Source organism: Notamacropus eugenii, chromosome 4, assembly GCF_028372415.1.
Source record: "Notamacropus eugenii isolate mMacEug1 chromosome 4, mMacEug1.pri_v2, whole genome shotgun sequence".
Classification (NCBI taxonomy): Eukaryota; Metazoa; Chordata; class Mammalia; order Diprotodontia; family Macropodidae; genus Notamacropus; species Notamacropus eugenii.
The window spans coordinates 388,041,709-388,050,364 of NC_092875.1; the positions used below are offsets into that span (position 1 = coordinate 388,041,709).

General features: G+C 38.0%; 1 pseudogene; it reads left to right on the top strand.

Moving 5' to 3' along the window:
• The first annotated feature begins 5,539 nt into the window (after window positions 1-5,539).
• On the top strand, window positions 5,540-6,994 carry LOC140498573 (myc box-dependent-interacting protein 1 pseudogene; annotated as a pseudogene).
• The last annotated feature ends 1,662 nt before the right edge of the window (window positions 6,995-8,656 follow it).

Below are 8,656 nucleotides of genomic sequence, written 5' to 3' on the forward strand. Positions count from 1 at the left end.
CAAATTTGGTCATTATCAAAACAATCTCATACTGGCTAAGAAACAAAGTGGTGGATCAATGGAATAAATTATGAGCAGATTGCATTATAGTACATGACCATAGTGTTCTATTATATAATAAACCAATAGATCCACACTTTTAGGACAAAAGCCCATTATTTGATCACTACTAGGAAAACTGAAAAACAGTATAGCAGAAATTAGATATAGACCAACATCTCACTCTGTATACCAAGACAAGATTAAAATGGTTGTATGATTTATAGGTGAGTGATACCATAAGCAAGTTAAGAGAGTAAAGAATTGTTTATGTGTCAGATTTATGAATAAGGGAAGACTAGCAGAAAGAGGGTATAGAAAGGATTGCAAAATGCAAAGTAAATAATTTTGATTATATAAAGTTGAAAAGTTTTTGCACAAAGAAAACCAATGCAACAAAATTATAAGCAAGGCAGAAAACTGGGGAAAACATTTTGCAACAAATATTTGTTATAGATTTTTGGATATAGATAAAAGCCTTACTTCTCAAATACATGCATATATACATATACATATTATATGCTATGTATGTATATATATACATATATGTATATAACTGAGTCAAATTCACAAAAATGCAATTCATTCTCTGATTGATAAATGGTCAAAGAATATGAATGGCAGTTTTCAGGCAAAGAAATCAAAGTCATCCATAGTCATATTAAAATGTTTTAAGTCACTCTTCATTAGAGAAATGCAAATTAAACATCTCTGAGGATACATCTCAGTATCAGAGTGACTAATATGACAAAAAAGGAAATACTGAAGGGGATGTGGAAAAACTGGGACAGTAATGCCCTGTTGTTGGAGTTGTGAACCGCTCCAACCATTCTTAAATACAATTTGGAACTATACTCAAAGGGCTATGTGCATATGCTTTGATCCAGCAATACCAATGCTAGGTGTATATCTCAAAGCAATTTTTAAAAAGGCTGGGAAAAGACCTATCTATACTAAAAATTTTTATAGCAATTCAGATGCCCCATCATTTAGGGAATGGCTAAACAAGCGGAGCTACATGATTGTGATGGAATATTTATTGTGCTCCAAGAAATAAATGGCAAACAGAATGGTTTAAAAAACCAACAACCTTAAAATACTTACATAAACTGATGCATAGTGAAGGGAACAGAACCAGAAAAACATTGTACATAGGAAGAGTAATAATGTTCAATGAACAACTGCAAATCTGCAGCAAACTGTAAATTGCTATTATCAGCAATACAATGATCAAAGACAATCCAAAAGAACTGATGATGAATCATTCTATCTTCCTTCAGAGAAAGAATTGATATTGTTTGAAATGTGAATACATTTTTTTCCTTTTATCTGAGTCTTCTGTATAAAATGACTATTATGGAAATGTTTTCACATAATTGAACATGTGTAACCTATATGTGCTTACATCCTGTTTCAGAAAGGGAAGTGGAGAGGGAGGGAGAAATGTATGAAATTGGGAACTCAGAATAAATAAATGAAAATTGTGAAAAATGCATTAATTCTAAAATGGTGCTTCAAATTCTCTCCTTCTGTCTCCTTCCCTCCGCGTTGAGAAGGCAAATAATATAATGTCAACTATACATTTAATATCATTCAAAAACATATTTTTCTATTAGTCATAAAATAGTAACTTCAATTAACGATTTAGGAGAGTAAACAAATGATGGAAATCACTACTTATGAAATATGAAAGTTAAATGAAAATGAGGCAAGTTATATAAATATATCACACCAGTGTGCTCTAGGACTTGAAGGCACTTGACCTACAATACTCTATATAAAAATCTACCAAAAGTGTTCAGTAAGCCAAAAAGGAATATTTCTCTTAAACCTTATGTAAAGTGGAGGAGATCTTGTTTGTGACTGAACGGTGTTTTATTTACTCCTCACAGCATTCTCCTTAGGAGTAAATCAAGAGCCAGAAAAAGAACTAACAAGGTGAGAGCATAAATGTGAAAAGAGCAATTCTGAAAGTGTATACACACACACACGCACACACACACACACACACACACACACATCTACCTGCTGAGAATCAAGTAAAATTCTTCATATTTGAAAAATTGTTAGTAAAATCAAATTTTCTTTTCACTTAGAAGATGCACTTGGAGATATATAACCTCTAGGGCATCTCTTATTTAATCTTCAAAATGAGAATGATAAGACTCACTGACCTCTATGGTCTCTTCTGTTACATAAATTTATGATTTACCTGACCACCACCACCACCACCACTCCTACTGCATTCTGGGAAATCTCCAGTTATCTTGATCTACATCTGGTCACCGAATTCTGATGACTCTGTAGAAGAAAATGAGGCTGGTGACTTTGCATAACTCTCCCTTACTAATATCCAATTCACTTGCATATCATGGAATCACCTCTCTGATGTAATGGTACACTTCAGGAAAGAAGGACAAACCTCTTTGAGTACTTTGAGTGGGGACCCAATTGGAACTGGCCAGCTGAGTGACCGTAGCTCTTCCCTTCTCCAGACACTCTGCCCAAAGGAAAATAAATTTTGGTTGCTCAAACCTCAAAAGATATATTCATGTTTTCAGGCTGAATTTCTTTCTTAAGCACCAAGAATTAACCAAAAATCACTCTTGCTGTTGTTGATTGGTCATCTATAGGTCCCAGGCTGTAATGCCGATTTGAATTGGAAAATCTTTCCTATTCGTTAATAGGTCCATTTTGCCACATGGAACCTGTGGTGGGAAGAGTTTACTGAATGTGTGGAGCAGGAAAAGTCGGAGCTAGAGTAGAGCTGAGAGGAAGTTAGTCTTTTATTTTATTATTATTATTGTATTTTTTTCAGTGTTCTACAATCACTTCCATACATCTTAGATTTTTTCCTCTCTTTCCTCCTCTTCCCATCTATGTCCCCACTGCCTCCCTGCGACAGCATACAATTTTATATAGGTTCTACAGACACATATCTAATAAATACATTTTCACTTTAGTCATGTTGCATAGAAGAATTAAAATGAATGGGAGAAATCCAAAACAAACCAAAACATAATACAAAAGAAAATGATTTGCTTCATTCCATGATCAAATTCCATAGTTCTCTCTCTGAATGTGGAAGACATTTTGCCTTAAGAGACCATTGGGAATTATTTTAAGTCCTTGCATTGTAATGAAATACTAATTCTACCAGAAAAATTCCTTGCACATTGTGGTTGTTGCTGTGTACAAAGTTCTCCTGGTTCTGCTGCTTTCACTCAACATCAGATCATGTAAGTCTTCCCAGGCCACTCTGAAAACTTCCTGTTCATCATTTCTATTACAATAGTATTCTATTACATTCATATACCACAGTTAATTCAACCATTCCCCAATTGATGCTCATACCCTTGATTTCCAGTTTTTGGCCACCACAAAGAGAGCTGTAATAAATATTTTTCTACATGTGGGAACCTTTCCCATTTTTATAATCACTTGGGGATGCAGTGCTAGAAATTGTGTTGCTTGGTCAAAGGGTATGTACAATTTTGTAACTCTTGGGACATAGTTCCAAATTGCTTTCCAGAATGGTTGTATCAACTCACAGCTCCACCAACAACGAATTGGTGTTCCAACTCTCCCACATCTTCTCCAACATTTTTCATCTTCATGTTTTGTAATGTTAGCCAATCTGATAGATGTGACAAGGTATCTCAGAGTTGTTTTGATTTGATTCTCTGTAATCCGTAGTCATTTATAGTATTTTTTCATATGACTATGGATATCTTTAATTTCTTCCTCTGAAAACTATCTGTTCATATCCTTTGATCATTTATCAATTGAGGAATGACTTGTATTCTTGTAAATTTGACTCAGTTCCTTATATGTTTTAGTAAAGAGACCTTTATTACAGACATTAGTTGTGAAAATTCTTTCCTAATTTTCTGCTTCCCTTCTAATCTTGGTTGAATTGGATTTGGTTGTACAAAAACTTCCCAATTTAAAGTCGTCAAATTATTCATTCTGCATTTCATAATGTTCTCTATCTCCTCTTTGGTAAAAAATTCCTTCCTTCTTCATAAATCTGATAAATACACTATTCCTTGCTCTATCTATTTGCGTATAGTATCAGCCTTTAAACCTTGATCATGTACCCATTGGACTTTTTTCTTGTGTATGGTGTCAGGCATTGGTCTATGCCTAGTTTCTGCCACACTGTTATCCAGTTTTCCTAGCAATTTTTGTCACACAGTGAGTTCTTATCCCAGAAGCTGTAATCCTTGAGTTTATCAAACAGTATATTGCTATATTCATTCTACTATGTCTTGAGTACCTAACCTATCCCACTGATCAACCCTTCTGATTTTTAGCTAGTTCCAAGTGGTTTTGATTATTGCTGCTGTATAATACAATTTCAGATCTGGTGGAGCTAGTCCACCTTCCCTAGCATTTCATTAGTTCCGTTGATATTCTGGACCTTTTGTTCTTCCAGATGAATTTCGATATTGTTTTTTCCAGCTCTGGAAAATCTGAGAGTTTGATCAGTATGGCACTGAATAAGTCAATTAATTTAGATATAATTGTCAATGTTATTATGTTGACTTGGCCTACCCATGAGCAGCTGATGTTTTTCCACTTTCTTAGATCTGACTTTATTTGTTCAAAAAGTGTTTCGTAATTGTATTCATATAGTCCCTGCATTTCTTTTGGCAAGTAGACTCCCAAATATTTTATGGCGTCTACCCTAGCTTTAAATGAGATTTCTCTTTCTATCTCTTGTTGTTGGGCTATGTTAATAATATATAGAAATGCAGAAGATTTGTGTGGGTTTATTTTGTAACCTACAACTCTGCCAGAGTTGTTTATTATTTCAAGTAGTGTTTTACTTGATTCTCTGAAATTCTCTAACTATATCATCATATCTTCTGCAAAGAGTGAAAACTTAGTTTCTTCTTTGCCTGTTCTAATTCCTTCATTTTCTTTTGTCTTCTCTTGTTGCCACAGCTAACATTTCTAGTACCATATTGAATAATAGTGGTGATAATGGACATTTTTGTTTCCCCCTGATCTTATTAGAAATGCCTCTAGTTATCCCCATTGCTTATAATCCTTGCTGAAGGATTTTAGGTAAATACTGCTTATTATTTTATGGAAAGTTCCACTTATTCCTATGTTCTCCAGTGTTTTCAATAGAAATGCGTGTTGTATCTTGTCAAAAGCTTTTTTGCATCCATTGAGATTATCATGTGTTTCCTGTTAGTTTTGTTGTTGATATGATCAATAATGCTAATAGTTTTCCTTATAATGAACCAGCCCTGCATTTTTGGTATAAATCCTACCTGATCATAATGTATTATTCTTGTGACAAGTTGCTGTATTCTTTTTGTTAAAATGTTATTTAAAATTTTTACATTGGGGCTTTGAGGCTGAGTTCTATGTAAGTTGTAGCCCACTGCATTAGTGCACCTGCTTCCCAAGCACACACACACCTACCTAGATTTAATTGGCAATTAAACTAGTGGTGGGGGAAAGAAAAGAAAGGCTGGTGGACAAGATGACTGAGCTAGGCAGTAACGGAGTGACCACAGGGAAGATAGCCAGCAATGTGCAGAAGAAACTCACCCAAGCGCAGGAAAAGGTCCTATAAAAGTTAAGGATGGCAGATGAGACTAAGGATGAGAAATTCAAGCAGTGCATCTAGAACTTCAATAAACAGTTGATGGAAGGGATCAGGCTGCAAAAGGATCTCTACACCTACTTGGCATCTGTCAAAGCAATGCATGAAGCCTCTAAGAAGCTAACGGTGTGTCTGCAAGAGGAGTATGAACCAGACTGGCCCAGGAGAGAGGAGACAAAAAAAATAGCGGAAAACAATGACCTGCTTTGGATGGATTACCATCAGAAACTGGTCGACTAGGAGCTTCTGACCATGGACACTTATCTAGACCAGTTTCCTGACATCAAATCAAGAATTGCTAAGCGTGGAAGGAAGTTGGTGGACTATGACAGTGCCTGCCACCATTATGGGTCTCTTCAGAACACCAAAAAGAAGGATGAAGCCAAAATTGCCAAGGCTGAAGAGGAGCTCATCAAAGCTCAGAAGATATTTGAGGAGATGAATGTTGACTTGCAGGAAAAGTTGCCACCTCTGTGGAATAGCTGTGTTGGTTTCTATGTCAACACATTCCAGAGCATTGCTGGCCTGGAAGAAAATTTCCACAAAGAGATGAGCAAGCTAAATCAAAACCTGAATGATGTGCTAGTGAGCCTGGCATTGCAGCAACACATTCACTGTCAAGGCCCAGCCAAGTGACAATGCCCCCACGAAAGGGAACAAGAGTCCTTCACCACCACCCGATGGTTCCCCAGCTGGCACCCCTGAGATCAAGGTCAACCAAGAGCCTGAATCAGCCAACTTCAACACTCCTGGGGCTGGTATCCCCAAGTCACCATCTCAGTTTTGAAAAGGCCCACCAGTCTCACTGCCTCCCAAATACACTCTGGCCAAGGAAATCAAGCAGGAGCACATTATCAGCCTGTCTGATGATAATTTTGTTCCCAAGATCAGGGTGACCACCACCCCCACCCCACCCCCCCACAGCCAGGAGATGTGACAGAGGCTGGTGCGACAAAACCAGCGGCTGTAGCTGAAGGAGCCAATGAGACTGCCACAAGTGACGGGGCCTCTAGCTCTCTGCCTGCTGTGGTGGTGGAGACCTTCCAAGCCATGGTGAATGGAACTGTGGAGGGCAGTGCTCCCTCCAAGAGGTCTGACTTGCCCCCAGGATTCCTCTTCAAAGTCCAGAGACAGGATGACTACACAGCCACTGACAGTGATGAACTACAACTGAAGGCTAGTGACATGGTGCTGGTGATTCCATTTCAGAACCCTGAGGAGCAGGATGAAGGCTGGCTGATAGGTGTGAAGGAGAGTGAATGGCACCAACATAAGGAGCTGGAGAAATGCCTAGGTGTTTTTCCTGAGAACTTCAAGAAGAAAGTCCAGTGAGAGCTGGAGTCATCACTCTTCTTTCAAGGGGAGTGAAACCACCTTTCCTCCCCCCCCAAAAAAATGTGTCTTTCTGGATTTTTTCTTTTTTTTCTGTTGGGGAAAAAATAGAAAGAAAAACAAGGAGAAAGAAGAGGAAGAACAGAAATTGCAAGACATAATGGATGACAGCCAAAATTTGAATTTGTCAGAATGATGTTTTAAAAGTGTATTTTGCAGCTGATGTATCTCTGTAGTTGAGTTCTAGGGCTGAGATACCCCTGCTCATTTCTCAATAGTATGTGAACCTTAATCATGGAACACCCATCTGGGTGGGAGACTGACCTTGTTGGAGACAAACAATAGGGAATACCCAAATCATTATGCTTGCCAGCCACTGTGGCCCATCCCGGGGTGAACACCATATACCCATTACCCTGGCAACTGCTGCTGGCATGAGTGTTTACAAGCAGCCCCTCTTCTAAAGATTCTTGGCTCCAAAAATCCTTCTCCAACCCCACTGACCAGGACATCTGTTGTGCTGTTTGACAGTAAACGTAGTGTACAGCCTTAAATAAAAACAACACAAGAAAACACCACCATAAAACTACAAGAAAAAAATCAAACCAATTAAACCTCCCCCAAAGAAATTTTTGCATCTTTATTCATTAGAGAAATTGGTCTCTAATTTTCTTTCTCTCTTTTGACTCTTCCTGGTTTAGGTATCAAAACCATATGTCTATCCTAAAAAGAATTTGTGAGACTCCTTCTTCCCCAATTTTCCCAAATAGTCTATATAATATTGGAACTAACTGTTCTTTAAATGTTTGATAGAAGTCACTTGTAAATCCATCAGGTCTTGGAGATTTTTTTCCTAGGGAGTTCATTGAAGACTTGTTCAATTTCTTTTTCAGAGATGAGGTTATTTAAGTATTCAACTGAGAAAGTTAGTCTTGAGAGCTGTCAAAACCTGAAAGAATGCAGGCTCCTGGTAACGTGAATAATTTTGTGATTGTTTGTGGTTTTGGTTATAAGAGCCTCCTGGTGATGAGTATGATGGAGCTGATGTGTGGGAAGCATAGCAGGGGGAATGCTTGGGGATGGGTTTGTCCTCTGTATTGCTACTGTGTATAGATTTTTGTTGCTGTGATGGATTTAAATCTGAATAAATGTTTTGGTTCTGTCTTCCACGTGGAGAGTCTGGGGTATTTAATGATTTTTGGATTGTCCTTTCATATTCATGTCTGCTGTGGGCACTGTGAATATTGCATCTGCACTACAGAGACCAAGCCCTACTTGGTCGCTATTTGGGTCCTGATTGGCTCAGAATGAGTGTAAATAGCAACTGTTTCTATTTTGGCCAGAAACACTGAGTCTTCCCCTCCCAGACTGATTTTTTTTGACTAGGTGAAAGAGGCTGTTTTGTACATTGTTTCTTAGCTAGTTTTCATTACTGAGGCTTCACATCAGTCAGATTCAGACACGTTAAAAACCTCAGTTGACAAAGGCGAGAGAGAGAGAGAGAGAGAGAGAGAGAGAGAGAGAGAGAGAGAGAGAGAGAGAGAGAGAGAGAAAGAGAGAGAGAGAGAGAGAGAGAGAGAGAGAGAGAGAGAGAGAGAGGAGGGAGGGAGGGAAGGAGGAAAGGAGTACAGGGAGAAGAAGAGAGAGAGAAAAAAAAAACCA